This window comes from Lissotriton vulgaris, chromosome 2_2 (genome assembly GCF_964263255.1).
Source record: "Lissotriton vulgaris chromosome 2_2, aLisVul1.2, whole genome shotgun sequence".
In the NCBI taxonomy this organism is placed as follows: domain Eukaryota; kingdom Metazoa; phylum Chordata; class Amphibia; order Caudata; family Salamandridae; genus Lissotriton; species Lissotriton vulgaris.
The window spans coordinates 225,886,488-225,903,177 of record NC_141688.1 but is presented as its reverse complement, the minus strand read 5'-3'; the positions used below and the strand labels follow the sequence as shown (position 1 = coordinate 225,903,177).

Below are 16,690 nucleotides of genomic sequence, written 5' to 3'. Positions count from 1 at the left end.
GGCCACTAGATTGAAAGAAAACAGAGAGTAAGTCGGTTATATTTATATCATAACTTTACAAAGACTAAGACCAGACTACCACCATGACACAAAGACATGATAATAATAATATTATAACACAAACTAGTAATAGTAACTTCTTCTGAGGAATAAGGAGCTAGACTAACGTTGCAAAATCCTCAGGTCAAGAGCACTGGAATTAGGAGTGAACAAGGTAAAGGGTTTACGTAACATGAGGCCTGAATTATGATGTTGACGAATGATGTTATACCTAAATTATGGATCCCTTTTATGCGTGGGTGGGTAAGTGAGGATGGTGTGGACCATTGCTCAGGTAATAGTAGATCTTGCAGTGACTTTGTGTCACTTTCACCACATCCGCTCCACCAAGTGTGTGATCGATTTATGGTGTAAATTAGGTCACACCTCATGATAGGATTAAGGGTTTGTTGTATGGAAGGGAATAGGAAGTTGGGGTAAGGTGTGACAAAGACAAGCACTACACAACAACAATATTCATCTGGGCGATGAACAGTACATTATCATCATTAAAACTGCAAGTTCATGGGCTGCAGACATTCATTTTATGACTCATGTTTGATCAACTAAGAAGTGAGAGCAATCAACACCCAATCACGGATAAGAAGCTGCATTTACAAAGATAATCAATCTCACAACTGTCAACATAGCATGTAGCCGAGTTGTTGCATCATGTGATGATGAAGATGTGATATCACATATCTGTCTCCAGTTACAAAAGCCCCCCATCCACAATCACATAATAGAGGAGTTTCACAATTAAGCCAACACACACACTCAGCAGCATTTCCCAAATCAACGCACCTCTCTCCAGTCCACAGAGTTGAGTAGGCCTCTTAGAGTCATCATCATGTTGGTTTCCCTTTGCTGTCAATCACTTCCTTGTCCTGGCTTTTGAGATAGTCTCATCCTTAGTCCTTCCATCCTCCTCCTGACTCCGAATAACAAATCAGTCCAACTTTGTCCTGACTCAGATGAGAGAGATAGATGTGTAGTGCATTGCTGTTGATGAACAAGAAGAGAAGGAGAATTTGATTATTTTGTGTAGGCTAGTGTTTTTTAACTAACCTGACTGGTCTGGTCTCTGAAAAACCTAAAAAAAAAGGAGTGCTTCCTGTAAGTAAATCTCGCTAAGTGTGAAAGGGTCCATTACCTACAGGAAAAATGATCACTCCTCGGGTCACAAACACGGCAAATCGCCAAAATCAAGTTTTCAAATTAGTTGTACACCCTCCCTCACTGTCTGCCACCACATGAATCATCAATCATCACACACAATCACTCAATAATACATTACTCATTACTCACCTGTTCCAGCCTAACCATGGTGGTACACAATTGTATCTCCTCTTTGATGCAAGCAACACATTGGCAGTCTTGTAAATCAAATGATCTTTACTGGGACAGCCATGCTGGGGGATGAAAAAAAAAGGAGAGGCATGGGACGGAGGCAACCATTGTCTCCTATGTCCTTGTAGCGAATGAAGACGCTTCTTCGCTGCACACTAGTGCCACTCCAATCCTGCCATACATGTGCCAACAAATGGTGGGGTTGCATAAGTAAGACATAAGCAAAATATATAATGTTCCTCTAGATATATCCCTTTTTTTGGCAAAGCACTAAGCAGTTCGACGATAAATAATTAAAAAGTATGATGGTGGGTTACTCAGTCAGGGAAGTAGAGTACGTGTTCAGACTCAGGAGTTTCACCCCGAAGTTGGTCAGTTAACACATTTGATACTGATCAATCGCTCTCATCCTCCTCCTCCTACGGTATTTCCGGAACTGTGTAATTGTGTGGTATGAAGTGCTGGTTCATTTCGATCATGGTCAATTTCTCAATGTTTTGAGATGCGAGACTGGTCCTTCTCACTGTGACAACTGTGACACATTTGCTACTAGACAAGCCCAAAACTTTATTGCCAGCCTGCTGAGCTCTTGCCATTGTTGCATCTTCCCAAACAATATAACTGTGGGTTTTGATCCATGTAGACCTCTTTTGACTCATCCAGATGTTATTTGTTATGTTATGTTATTTAATATTTGTTAAGCGCGCATACGCCCAGAGGCTTCTTGGCGCTGGAAAGAGATAAAAAAAACATAACAAGGGTGGATCAAACGAAAGTCTCTATTTCAGATATGCCTGTGTGAATAAGTGAGTCTTGAATGCCTTTCTAAAGGCAAGAAGATCCTTGCACTGTCTAAGAGCTAGCGGCAAAGAATTCCATAGGGTTGCTGCTAAAAAATGAAAACTGCTGCCTCCCTGTCGTTTCTTCTTAAAGCGAGGTACCTCAAGTAGGTCTTTGTGGGCTGATCTCAAGCTGCGTGAAGGGACGTATCTGCCAATCAGCTGTTTGATAAAGGAGGGGCCCTTACCTTGCAATGCCTTAAAAATGATACAGCCGGCTTTGAATTCGGCTCTTTGAGCCACAGGAAGCCAATGCAAGGTCTCTAAGCCAGATTTGATCGAGACCCATTTAGGAACATTGCAGATCAGTCTGGCGGCTTGGTTCTGTAGTTACTGCAGTCTTCTAAGTTGGACTATGGGTAAGCCTAGATAGAGACTGTTTGAGAAATCAATGTGGGATAGCCCTGGTACATTGTCTGAATTGGTGCTTGCACTTGCCTAAGCACTTTTAACGTTGCCGCTAAACTTGACTTAAGCCCTGCCACTTGAAACCAAGCCAATGCACAGGTTAGGTTTGATTCTTCTGTTCTTGTAGTAGTTGTTGCTGGTGTTCTTGTAGCTGGTGTTGGCAGCTTTGAGATAACATCAACGCCCTCTCTGGAAGTTGAAGGCTACACCCTAATGCTTCTGCCCGGGGCTTTAAATTCTAGGATTTTTTTTAAGGTCTCTCACTTGATCAACGATCCACGTCTTGTATAGTGAATATCCATTTCAGAAAAAGGAATTAAAGTGGGTAGCATATTTTTTGTACTGTAGCTTAAGTATTGTGGTACAGATATAGTCTTCGGGTAACACATTGTCTCTTTGCAGCATAATAATATCCAAGCCTAGGAATACGCTTTCAACCTAGTCATACATTTTTCAGTTACCATCCACACATACGAACCTATACAACACCTTTTTTTATTGTTCCTGTAGCAGATGTAACAACAGGATAGCCTGACTTGTGGCACTGTCCGCCTTCCTAACTTCCCGGATGAAATTCTCAAAAGAAAGTTGCATCTTTTGAAGTCATTTAACAAGGCTCCATTTGTCCACCTCCATGGTCATGCTTTTTCCTGGGCCATCCCTTCCTCTCTAAATGAAATAGTCATTGATCAGTTTGTACTGCTCAAACAGATGTTGCAACATGCAATAGAACAAGTTCCAACATGCAGGCACCTCCTGTGTGAGAGCTTTAAATGGTACTCTATTAGCAACTGAATGTTCCTCAACTGCTTCTGGGCTTTAAAAGAATGGCTGAATTGAGTGTGGATTCTTCTAGGTGGTTAGTATGTTGCTGACTATGTCTTTGCTTTTGATTAAGTCTTACGTAATCAGGTTGATGCAATGCACCAATAACAGGATCCTGAAATAGCCATTATCTGCCTTGGCCTTAACTATACTACTGCCATTGCCCGTGGCTAGAAATACAATTCCCACACTCACCCTACAAAACCTTCAAGTATGCAGACATGAAGTGTGACTGCCTATCTGATATCACCTACATTAAGAAACAAACTCTGGTAAAGAGACCAAGCAGGATCCTGGCCACTTGGGGCAGTTACTGTCCTCAGAAGTATGGCTTCAGATGCATGGTTCACCACCACTATGATGAGCCTGTTCTCTGCAGATGTTTTAGGATCTAGGCCCTACACTGTCAATTCCCATCCTCTCAATAGCATCTCCATCACGTGTAGTGGCACCAGGGAAGGCTTGGGGTGCCCTCTTGTCTTGCGAGTGTCTTGATAGGCTTCACCATTTCAGATTTATGGGGCCAATAAAAGTGGTTGACCAGCATCTCCCAGGTTTTGGTCTGGCACGAATGCTCAGTCAAAAGGTTGTCATGAGTTAAGTTCACGAAGAATGGTCTCTTACCTGGGGAAACACCAATCTCCTTGTCCCGTTAGGATTTGGGCTCCTAGTCTCACTGTACAAGCCATCCACTTCCCAGTAGAATCTGTGGCTACCATAGGTATGTAAATGTAAATGTATTTGAGCTTATATAGCGCACAGCTACCCACAAAGGGTTTCCCGGCGCTTGCTTAGGGAACCCGTCCTGGTATTCCCCTGTGAGATAACCCCGGCAGGGTATCCACAAGGTGAAAGCCAGGCATCCCGCCGCGAGGGGCCGTTGTGGAGATTAAGCAAGCTATTGCCCAGAGTCGCAGAGTGTGAACCCGTGAGTCGAGAAGGCACCGGAGCGAGAATTATCGAGTCCGTGGAATTTTTGAGCCAAGACCCGCCGAGGCGGGGAATTGAACCCTGGTCCAGGCCCGATCTCAGCTTCCGGGTCTGCCGCCTCTAACCCCTGAGCCACACTTCTCCACACAGGTATGCTCCTGTTCCTGGAATTTAGCCAGGCACTGAAGGCCTTCAAGAGTTGGGCATTCTTTCTGTGCTTGAAAGAATTACTCCAGCCCCAAGCAACACATCAAAGACTGAGCCCAAACATGACAGATCTGACGCAATACCCCTCTACTTAAGCATCAAGGCCACCTAACCTTGCACCTGAAGCAGACCCTCAAGAAACCCTAAGCTGACCCCAATATACTAACCAACTACAAGCCTATCTCCGTACTACCCTTCATGGCAAACATCAAGGAAAAGACGATAAATAAAAGCCTAGCTACCCACTCCACCGAAAACCGCCTCCTTGATATCACTCATTTCAGATTGAGGCCAACCCACAGTTCAGAGACCACCCTCCTCATTGTCATCATCTGGCTGATGATGGACAGAATGCATGAAGCCAGCATCCAAGGACCAGCACTTTTCTGGATTTGCCCCTGCCTGACAGGCTGCATCTAGTCAGTCAGTCTGGCCCCCTTCACCTCAGACGCTGTCAACCTTATCTGTGGAGTTCTACTAGAATATTTCCACAACCCACCCTGTTCAATGCCTACATGACCACACTTGACTGCATCATCTGCACCCATAGAATCGAAACCATGTCCAATGCTGATGACACGTAGCTCATACTCTCCCACTCTGACAAGAAGACAAACAACTGGGCCAATTTATCTGCCTGCATTAAAGAAGTATCCTAATAGATGAAGCTGCCTAAAGCTCAACAGAGACAAGACAGAAGTAGTAATGTTCAGCGAAGACACGTCGCTTTGCAACTCCACCTGGTGGCCTGACAAACTCAGACCTGCAACCCATGCAATGAACCTTTGACAGTAATCGCCAACCTACTCACCATTACCATACACTCAAGATGCTCAAAAATATATTGTAATGGCTTCTCACCAACACTCCCAGATCTACCACCCAAGCCCTCATCACCAGCAAGCTGGCCTGAAGCAAGGCACTCTATGTTGGAGCCAATGCTCAACTCAACACACTCTCAAACTCCCGCTCCGCACTCACATCACCCTGCACTTCCAAGATCTGCACAGGCTGCCAACCCCAAAACAAGCACAATTCAACTCCCCACTCACACAAACAAGCCTTACATAATACTGGCCAGGAACAATAGCATAAGCTTCCACAAACCTACCAGAGACCTCCGCTCAGCTGCACTCCAACTTGCACACACACTCTGCATATGCAGAACCAGATCTAGTGGTTATGCCTTCCCCTATCATGCTCCTGAAGCCAGGAACTAACTCCCCCTGCACAACAGAGCCTCCTCCTCAGGTCTAGACTTCTGCAAGAAACTGAAGACCTGGCTCTTCCCTAACCCCGCCCTTGACTCTACCCATACAGCTATTATTTCTGAGCCTGGGCACTCTCCTGGGTGAGTTGTGCACTCTAAAACTCCGATGACAAAACATAACTCACAGAGTTCTGGCCGGACTACTGCTCTTTGTCCTCTTTGGGTCTAAAGTTTCTCAGGATGTCAGTAGGAGTACACTTTGGCACAACAAAAGTGTACTCTTTTCTCCTACAAAGAATTTAAGATCAGCAGGGGCTTTTCTGACTTGCATTCCTGCTGTAAAAAAGAGCACACACTGGGGGATGCTCCTTCAGGTGTTTAGAACCCCATTTATAGAATTGATTTCCCCTTTCTCAGACAGGAAAAGACAGATCTATCATTTTGTAAAAACTTGAACACCTGGTTATTCAGATCGTTCTGATTGGGGCTGCTTTTGGTTTATTGTTCGAACCTATATTCGGAAGCAAAACCTTAGCGCTGTAACACTTTGTTAGAAGTTACTAGGTGCTCTGCAAATTATTTTATTATTAATAATATTAAGGCTCCCAGGACCGCAGGAATAGCTCTGGGGGTTAGAACCCAATCCATCAGAAGCCCCCAGCAGGGTACAAGGCATATCCAATTGGAAATGGTCATCTGGGATCTTCAGGAAAATGCTTCTACCATCTTGTTGTAGCCTGTAGCTTAACAGGTCAGTCAACTGGCTATTTGAGGCTACCTCTTGGAGTGGTGTACAAGTGAGAGCAGGTGTAGTACGTCAGGTCACCTCACAGGTCTGATAACAGCTGGAGCATACCTTCTTCTCTTTTTCCATAGGTTCAGGATTTTTTGTAGAAGGTGCCCAGGAGTGATATGTTTATGCCTGATACTAGCTTGTTGATAGGTGTGACTCCTGGTCCCTCCCTAACCAAAAAGGTACATTTTCCCAGGGGTAACTATACCCACATCTGCAACGTTTTCTGGGTGCCCTACTCCAAACAATCCCTCTGTGTCCCTCTCTGCCTGTATGCAAGGTAGTAAAACCTTCTCCCCTTGTGCAGAGTCTGTGTGCCCACTCGGAGGTGTAGCCAGGGAAAATAGCAATCCCTCCTCTTAGTTAGTTTTAAGTGTGGCCACTAAAAACTAACTCTTGAGCAGATCCCCCCCCCCCCCCCCCCACTGGGACTGGAGCCTGTCTGACACAGGGGACAAACAGAGGGTCTGACCAGGTGTCATCTCACATCTGCCTGTGGCATGCAAGGCTCCTTTGTAGTTGATTACATTTCTGGGCACTGGCAAAATGGTCCTGCTGCTAGAGGAATAGAAACACTTCCCTACACCAAAGCCTTTGTCTCTGCCCTGTGAGCAGTACTCACACCTCATTCAGTGCTTGAGCACGGATTAGCCTCCAGGTGCTTTAGACAGGGAAAAGGTAACTTTCTAAAAGTATATTTTCTGTAATATTTATTAAAAATCCGACTTCACCTGTAAATTGGGCTTTTAATACATACTACAAAGAGTCCTAGAATGAAATTCCTAACAGTTTCCTAGCCGTAGATAGCATTACTAAATGTATTAGTGCAACCTAGTGTTTCACTATGGAACACACAGCTTTGCTACAGTGAAAATTGCTTTTAGGTATTAGTCTTTGTAGAGACCTGTTTAATATTCACTTTCCAAATGTTCTACTTTTAAATACCATGCAAACCCCCTTATGGGCTATAAAGGTTATTTAGGGATGAAAGTTTAATATTAAAAATTTAGACCTGTCGAAAGGGGTTATTTTGACTGGTTAAATTGCAATTTTTTTTAACCATGACCATCAGGCTTCAGCATTAGGCCACAAGCCTTGAACATGTCTTGTAAGCAGACTGAGCAGAGTCATAAAACCAGCAACATGAATCCACTAAAAACGACGGGTTGACCATGCAAAAAGAGACACTCTGCTACAGTCAGTAATCATGGGGACACCTTCTCATGATAGCTCTGTCAAACAGTATGTATGACAGGGAGCTTTCTGGACTGTGACTGGAAGTTGCAAACGCTTGCTTTGGGGGAGCTCTTTTCTCCACTAAGAATACTAGCTGATAAAAAGGCGTCTTTCAAAGAGAGGCGGTCTATGCAAGCACAGGGTAGTTTGCATGTACTAGCGTATAGGCATGAACTGCCCCCCCCCCCCTTAAAACAGACCTTTGTGTGATAATTCTAGGTAGTAGAGATTCAGTCAGCAGAGGAATTGCAGAAACTAATGATACCTCTTTTTAGATTATTTATATTCCAGCTATTCTTCATCACCACTGGCATTTTCTATTTGCCACTATAAATGTACATATTGGGCCTGATTCACAAAGGTAAACTGATGTGAAAGTCTTACTTTTATGGCTTTGGGTATTTATAAAGGGCATTTACGAGTAGTAAAGTTAGATTTTCGTCTCAGTTTAAAACTAAAACCAAAACGTAAGTTGAACTGAGACGAAAGTCTGAAAAAGAGAGAATGAGACAAGAAAAATCACTTGTTCTGCTGTCTGTTCTTAGTGTAGATTGTTTTCAAGTCAGTCTGGGAGAGGTTCATAGGCCACCTGTCCATTTTTCCTGTTTGTGGGGGAGAAGAAGAGAGAATAGGGAGAGAGAAAGATAGAAATAGAAAGAACCAAAGAAAGCAGAATATATTAAGAGAAGAGTAGGATTGAGAGATAGAAGAAAGGAAGGCATAAAGGGGACGTGTAAGAAAGGAATACAGGAATTATAAGATAAAAGAGAGAAGAAGGGAGCCAGAGAAAGAAGAAGAAATGTAGAGAGAAACATTGCATGAAAGGAAGAGCCCGAGGTAGAAGGAAAAGATGAGAATTATGTGCCCGTGCAGTGGCACATTTTGTGATAGTACTACTTTATTATTTTATCATTTTTATGCAAGTTAGCTTTGTGCGGTCTAAGGTTTCACCTCATTATTACTACTTAAATACCCAAATACAGCACAAAGAAGCAGAAAGAGGGCCTGTCAATCTTTCCAAATGGCCCTCCACTTCATGGCAACACACGTCAACATAATTTTGATCCTTTTGAGGTAGAAACATTACTTTTTCTTAAAATCCACAGACAATGCGGCAGATGATGGATTATATGGTAAATGTGGTAAAAAAATTATGCAGAAAACGACGTGGCTGTAAAATCGCCTAATTCCAGTTACCCTGTCTATAACTGATGGGGTGCTCAGACAATGTAATGTATCTGTGTTGTGCATATGTACTGTCTCGATCTCGCGGTACTCAGGTGGTCAAAGAGCTGCAGCTATGTAGAATGTGTGCAGCGGACCATTGCCAAGTAGCCTGGAACCCCCGGCCTGCAGGGTGCGCGCAGATCTCTGCCACAGGCGAATTAATCCGCGGGTCCAGCCCTCCTGGCCCACCGCCAGCATCTTACCGACACTGAACGTGGTTGGCAGGTCTCCCGCCCGCACCCCTCCCGGCTCTCACCTGTTGTCCTCTGTGGCAAGAACTGCGGTGCCCAGGAGGAGGTGACATCAGCGCCCGGATGGAGAAATCTCTCCCCGTCCCACGTTACCGACACATAAAAGGGTATGTGTCTGGGAACCTGAAAAACAAAACAAACCTGTCCTTCAGCAAAAAAAAAAGTTATTGTTCATACATCATGCGAGTGCTGCTGCCCGAATCAATTTCGCGCGCACGCTGCTTCCAGGTGCTTTGAGTCAAACACAGGCTGCTCTCCTCGTCGTAGGACCCTGATTGCGTCGACTGACACGTAAGCCCTCTTTTCCTACTTGCACGCGCGTCTGGGTTCTGGCGGCGCTGTGTGTTCTGTGACAGTGGGGTTATTCTGCAGTGTGGCTGTAGAAAGGCAGCTGTCTGGCGCCGCAATGAAGGGGGCATTGGGTGGTGAGAGCGGCAAATGCGGCGTGTAATACACCAGGGAAGAGGGTGGCAAAACGGCGGTCACCTGGGACGAAAGTATCCTTGCACCGGCAGCAGCCGGATGCGTGTAGTCGACGGTTTAGTGGACGCCCACGCAGAATTATTTTAATGGCCTTTGGCACCACCTCGCCCCCTCAGGTAGTCACTGTGGAAATGATAGGAACAGGTGCGGAGCTTTCAATAGTGCAGTCGGTGCAGTAGCACCAAGGTGCAGTGGTGTGAGAGGTCCACTTGAGCCTAATTAGTAGTTATTTGTTACTGCATATCCAGGGGAGCCAGTTGCTGTGCTCGCATCGGCGTAGCGCGCTCAGCTAGCGTAGGGGCTGCTGGCGAGGCCTAGGCTGCGCGCACAAGGAATATACGTTCAGTCGAGATATTGTGTGGGCGAAGATCACGTGCGACTTGGGGCCCGTTTATTTACACCCTTGGACCCAGCCTGGTCTCGAGGGGTGGTGCAGTGGCTACAAAGTATTGTAGAGGCCGGATGGCGCTCTACAACCAGGACCCTGAGGGCGCTTGCTACGCCACTGGATGGAAAGGGCATCCTCACAATGAATCTGTACCCACATAAAATGTGACCTCCACGCCCAGACTTCCTGAATGCCCTAAAAGGTGCTTTTCAGCAAGTTTCTTCCCAGAAATGAAGGGGTATATTTACAAGCCCCTATCACCACCATAACATCATTTTCAGCAACGTTGTGATGGCAATAGGGGCCTCGCCTTTTAACGTGGATTAACGCTGCCTCGTAAGTAAGGCACACTTTCATGCTGTATTTAGTGTAAAAGGGGAAGACAATTGGTGATGCGCTAGGCAGTCCACCGCAACATCCATTGATTTTCACGCTGCCCCCTATTTACAAGGGCAGCGCGAAAATTGTGAGCAGGAAACCTGCTCTGAAACAGGCAAAATGAGGAGAAATGCTTTATTTCTCCTTGTTTTTGCTGTTTCCATTGTGCAGCACACATGGAAACAGCAAATTGCCTACGATTGTTTATGTGCATGTCGGTCTCCCTTCCTGCACATAAACAAGATTTTTTAAAGAAAATCCTGTTTTGCAACTTCTAAGTGTGCTGCATTAAGCAGCACACATAAACGTTACAAACCGGCATTTAAAGATTGTTTATGTGCAGGAAGGGCCACTTTCCTGCACATAAATAATCTTCCTCTCAATACAGGCACCCTTGTACTGTGGTGCAAGGGTGCCAGTGTTGGTGCTAGAGCGCTATAGCTAGTGCCAGCACAGCGGGTACCGCAGGGCTGCACCATATTTTAGTAAATATGGTGCAGCCCTGCGCTTCTAAAGTGCAAAGTGTGTTTGTAGCCTTCTAGGCTTAGCGACAGGCTTCGCCACTTTATTATAAATATGCCCAGCCGCGGTCAGTAGTGGGAGTACCGGCCGGGCGGTGACATGGGGAGGGGGAGGGGCAGGGTGGGGGGTAGTAAACTATGGATTACGGAGGTTTACAGGTAAGTAAACATTTAAATAAATAAAACGAATTTCATTGCGTGCACTACATCCCCAAATGCGTTGCAGTGCACGTACCGAAATTTGTTTTATTTATTTATATGTTTACTTACCTGTAAACCTCTGTAATCCATAGTTTACTACCCCCACGCTGCCCCTCCCCACGTCACCGCCCGTCAGGTACTCCCACTTCTGACTGCGGCTGAATATTCCCCGAAGATCCTAATTAAAAATTGGGTGGGATAATGCCCTTAACGAGCTCTTACATTCTCTTTTTTAAACATTATCATTATTTATTTCTTAATTAATACCAGAGTCAAACCAAATAACACAGAGGAGTCTACTTATGAAAAAGTCATACAGAGCAGCAAGTCTGAACTGTGTGACATGTGAAAGGGCAGGAATGCGGCGTAATGAAGTCAATACTGCACATTCTTGAATTTTCCTCTGTGCTGACGCCCTTTTGTCAGCCTAGCAGCAGCACAGGCATCCTGGCAACATCCTCTCCTATGCCAAGGACATGCAACTCATTCTCTCTATCAAGGACCAAAAGCTTAGTACACTGATCAAGTTCAGTGTCTGCGTTACTGAAATCGCTCACTGGATGAAGACAGTCTGTCTAAAGGTGAACATGACAAGACCAAAATCGTAATCTTTGAAAAGAGCACATCACTGTGGGATTCCACCTGCGGCCAACAGAGCCAGGACCGACACCCACCACCCACGGCTAGAACCTCTGGATCAACATGAACAGCATACTTGACATGATGGCCCAAGTCCGTGTCGCCACTGCCTCATGCTTCCATACCCTGAGGATGCTGAGGTAGATTTTCAAATTTCCCAATCACCTTTGTGCAAGGGTGCCTGCGCTGCATGCTGGATTGTTTTTGTGCAGGAAGGGACACTTTCCTGCACAAACACAATCCCGAGAGTAAGTAAGTAAGTATTTTTATTGTTTTTAGGTTCATTAAAACCATTACAAAAGTACATTGATAGCTCATGCCTTCAGATAAAAGATTGTAAGAAAGATATATTATTTTTTTTAAACAAGAGAACTTGATAAAAACAATTTGGTGCGGGTGTGTGGTCATAGTATAAGGTCTTGGCCAATTTTCACCTAGTCCTGTCTGGTGCTCTCTGCCAGATTTTTTAGTTTCAGTTCCAGACATTTCAAGAATTTGACCAACTTCCTGTTTAATGGGGTAGGCCTGGGTCAAAACAAGCAAGAACCGCTTGTCTACGTGTGCGGATTTTTTGTTCGTTGAAGGCAGTTTTTAACAGGGCTGCTCTTTCCTCTTTCAGCCTTGGGCAGATGCATAGTAGGTGTTCGAGACCTTCATTTTCTGCCCCGCACAGCCTGCATTTTGTCCCACAGTCCCTTCTCAGCCATGGTTGCAGATGTGGAATAGAGGGTAACATTCCTAACCTGTATTTTAAAAAGGCTTCTTTTGATTTCCTGCCGTACCCCAGACCAAAGTATGCCTGTCGCCCAGGCGATTTGTATGTGGAGAGAGTCATCCATGCGTGTCGCCTTTGTGAAAAAGTCGCTTTATCTTCCAAGTGCGATTGACTTTTTATGCTCTTGTTTACAACACGCTAGAACTGCACATGTGGTAAAGGAGTTTCCCATAGTTCTTTAAGACCTGTGACAGTCAGGGATTCCTCTAGGAAAGTTTTCGCCGGCAATTGAAGAGAGCTGCTTAAGTCTAGCCAAAGCAGATGGTTAAGTGAATTTTCTGGCGAGTTCTTGATTTTATGCCAGCACTTTATGTATGAGCCTCTTCTTGCAAGGTTTTGGGAGGTCAGTCCAAACTCTAGCTGGATCTGGGCCTGTGAGGTATAGGTTGGCAGGTTAAAGAGAAGTCAATAGGCCTTTGCAATTGTTGTGTCCAGCAGTTTCGCGTCTATGCCTTTTAGAGCCTCACTGCCGTATGTAATAGATGACTCTAACTTAACTTGTACCACACGGAGCAGTGGGAGAAGAGTGGGACCATTCAGATTAGACTTTAGCTGTTAGAGCGTGGTAGCTATCAGCATCCCTTTCCTCCTGATTCCCTCTAGTTGGTTCCAGAAGCGACCTCCTTTGTCGAACAATATTCCGAGGTATTTATATTCTGAACAGTTTGCGACAACCTTTGTTCCAAGGAACCAAGTATGCAGCTTTTTGTTCCCATTTATAGACAGAACTTTGGTCTTGTCAAGATTTATTTCTAACAGGTTCGCTTCGGCATATTCCAAGAGGTAGTTTCCGCTTTCTGTCTGGCATAGCAAGCGGGTGGCGGTGCTGGAGCGGGCAGACAGGTGGGCCGATGAGAGGGGAATCACATGGGGCGGTGCACTATATAAAAAAATAAAAATAAAAAAACGTACCTTGCCGCCGGGTCTAGCATCTCTCCTCCTGCTCTCCTCTTCGAACTCAAGGAACAGGCAGCACAGCCAGGCCCCACTAGCCAATTACAACACTGCAATGCAGCATTGTGATTGGTATGAGGGTTCTCGTATGATGATCAGCCAGGGAATGGGAGCATGGGTATGTTCTCCATGCAGGCTGTATTGCAGCCTGTATGGAGAACAGGGAAAGTGCGCATGACTGGTTTTTGCAGCCCGAGAGGGCCGGCCAAACAGTCATGTGCACTTAGGAGTGGGCAAACCACTCCTCTCCTACTCCGAGAGCAAAGTAGCCCCACCCACCCACCCGCTGGCAAAGTAGCACAAGTGTAAAATGAGAATAACTCACAGTTATTATACATTTTATGTTTCTTCTTCGCACTGATTAAGAGTATTGGGGCGACGCTCCTCCGCCGTAACGGAGGAGCCGCCACTGCTGTCTACATATGCAGAACACATAAAAAGAGGAAGTAACAAGGAGCAATAAAGATATTCCCCCTTGTTGCGCTTCGCCTTGGAAGGCATATGTGTTTGTCGATTGATCATTCTTGTAAATCTGTGAATGCATCAAAAACCATTGGAGTTGTGTAAGAATACTAATGCTAGCTTTGGTAAAATTATTTTTTCATCAAGTATTGTCTCTCCCTGCTCTTGCATCAGATTTAAATAGGGCAACTTGAAAGAGATTAGGGGCTAGATGTAGGTAGCTAAATACCGGTCAGTAATGGCCGAAATTTGGTAATTTTCCCATTACCGACTGGTATTTAGCCCTTTCTAATGCAGGAGGCTGTAAATAAAGATCCAGTAATTTACTGATTCCTTATTTTAAGGAATCAGTAAATTATCGAATCCTTAAAACCTATGTAGGTAGCACTCAAGTGAGTGCAATTTTGCCTTAAGGATTCGTTATTTACCACCAACTACAAGTTAGTGGTAAATACCGAATACCTTCAAAAAAGCAATATTTTGCTTTTTTCAAGGTGCCATATGGCAGACATACATGCCCTTAGGGCATGTTTGTGCGCCACATGTGCACACATGCACGATTCACGGGTGCAACAGGGTGCCAATGTAACACCCTGCCACCCTTGAATATGCTCCCGCTATTACCGATTCGGTAAAGACCGAATCGGTAATAGTGAATGGCTTACCATTCATTCCTATGGGCCTCCAGGCCCATAGGAGTGAATGGGAAGGTATTTCTTATTACCGAATCGGTATTACCGAATCAGTAATAAGAAATATTACAGATTCGGTAAATTTTACCAATTCATTACCTACATCATATTTACCGATTCCTAAATACCGAATCGGTAAAATTCGGCATTTAGGAATCGGTAAAATGATATTACCTACATCTAGCCCTAGGTGATTTGCCCAGAATCACACAATGTTGAACTGCCGAGACTTGAACCGGGATCCTCATCTCTCAAGTCAGCAGCTCTGGCCGCTGCACCACATCCTGTCTACTTCCCGTAATGCTCGTTTTTGTTGATCACGTAATGAACCGATGCTCTTCTGTTGGTACTAAATCTGTCTCTGTTGGCCGTGGTTTCATCCTCTACTTCCACCTGGAGATTTAACTCTGCCCTGCAGATGCTGCAGATTCCAAACGCCATGCCAGGTACGTGGCTGACGTCCCACGTCCCTCGCCACCATTAGCCATGTGGAGCTCTAGACAGGGCTTGCCTGAAAGCAAACAACATATGTGTGAAATGGCGCAAAACAATCTGAAAATGAGGGATAACATTTTGCTAAATATATTCAAGTGAAAACAAAAATAAAACCATACTACTCCTGGACAGCAGCTGTAATATGCCATTGCATGGCCCATTGCTCACCTAGTCAGGAACGTGTTTCCCAGGGCACAAGTCGTAAAAAAAGAAGTGGGGGGGACATTTTCACCGGAAGTGACGTCACGACAGGAAGTGACGTCACAAAAGGTGCCGAGCTCTGAGCTTCTCATTCCAGAGAGGCCAAAGAGTGAAGTCCAGCTGTTTGGCAGGGGGGACGGCATCCCCCCCCACAGTAAAATAAGTGAGGGACGCCGTCCACCCGCGTGGTACCCCAACTCGAGCCTTGGTGTTTTCTTGCGATTACTTTACCCCTTCACTGCGGCGGCTATCCGCCGCAGTGCTAAGGGGGGGGGGAGAAGTGCGGCGGGTGCATGCTGGTGACGGAACCGCTCCGCCACCAGAGTCGGTTGCTGTGAGAAGTTGGCCTGATATGTAGTGTTTCCAATTCTGGAACCACTTGGTATCAGTCCAAACAAACCCCAAAGATGTCTGGTTGTAAGTCAACCTTGTTAGACAAGCTATCCTAGTGGTAGCATGGACTAAGCAGCCTTAAAGGCTTAACTTAAGAGGTCGTGTTAAGCGAGCTGTTTTACCACATACAATCCTGTAATCAAATGAAAGGACACCACACAAGTATATATTATAAAAATATATGTATTTATTTCTAAATTACTCCCCAGTACTCTTTATGAGGAAAGGGGCACAAGCGTTAAATCAAAAGCACAGTATAACATACAAAGTTGCACAATTTTGGATGAGGGCCGGTGGCCACTCAAACCATGTACTAAAAAAGTGGTATAAGAGATACCAATCGAACAGTGGTTAGGCCTAGGGCCTAGAGAATCGCTGGGAGCAGTCAGGACTAGCAATGCTGAAGTCGGGAGTAGCCCACGGAACTCGGGTGCAGCACGGAAAGTGCGGCTTGCACCAATGCAATGTCAATGGTGCGTAAAAGTTACACAAAGTGAGTTAAAAGATACTTCCGCTGAACCTAGAGGAACAAAACTCAAGACACAGACCCTAGAGGTGTGTACCAGTGTGGGAACACCGGCGTTGCAATGTTACCTCACCCACAGGCCGTGGGTGCACAGGGTCGAAGTGGCGTCGGGTTTTGACACGCAGGCTCTTGGTGCTTGGAGCTGAAGATGCTGCAGACGATGGAAAGTGGAAGTGTCCGGTGTGATCCAAGGGTGGATCGAAGTCGAGAAGTACCTGAAAGCAGAGGGGACAGAGTCTGGGTCACTCAGCAGTGACCAGGGTGGAA

General features: G+C 45.3%; 1 protein-coding gene across 1 annotated transcript in view; it reads left to right on the top strand.

The window, feature by feature from the left end:
* Positions 1 to 9,349: 9,349 nt before the first annotated feature.
* The window catches only part of ELF5 (E74 like ETS transcription factor 5), a 200,047-nt gene continuing 192,706 nt past the window's right edge, over positions 9,350 to 16,690 (top strand). The window contains exon 1 of the mRNA XM_086959903.1: positions 9,350 to 9,606. The gene's annotated coding sequence lies outside the window, so the exon portion shown is untranslated. The remainder of the gene's footprint in view (positions 9,607 to 16,690) is intronic.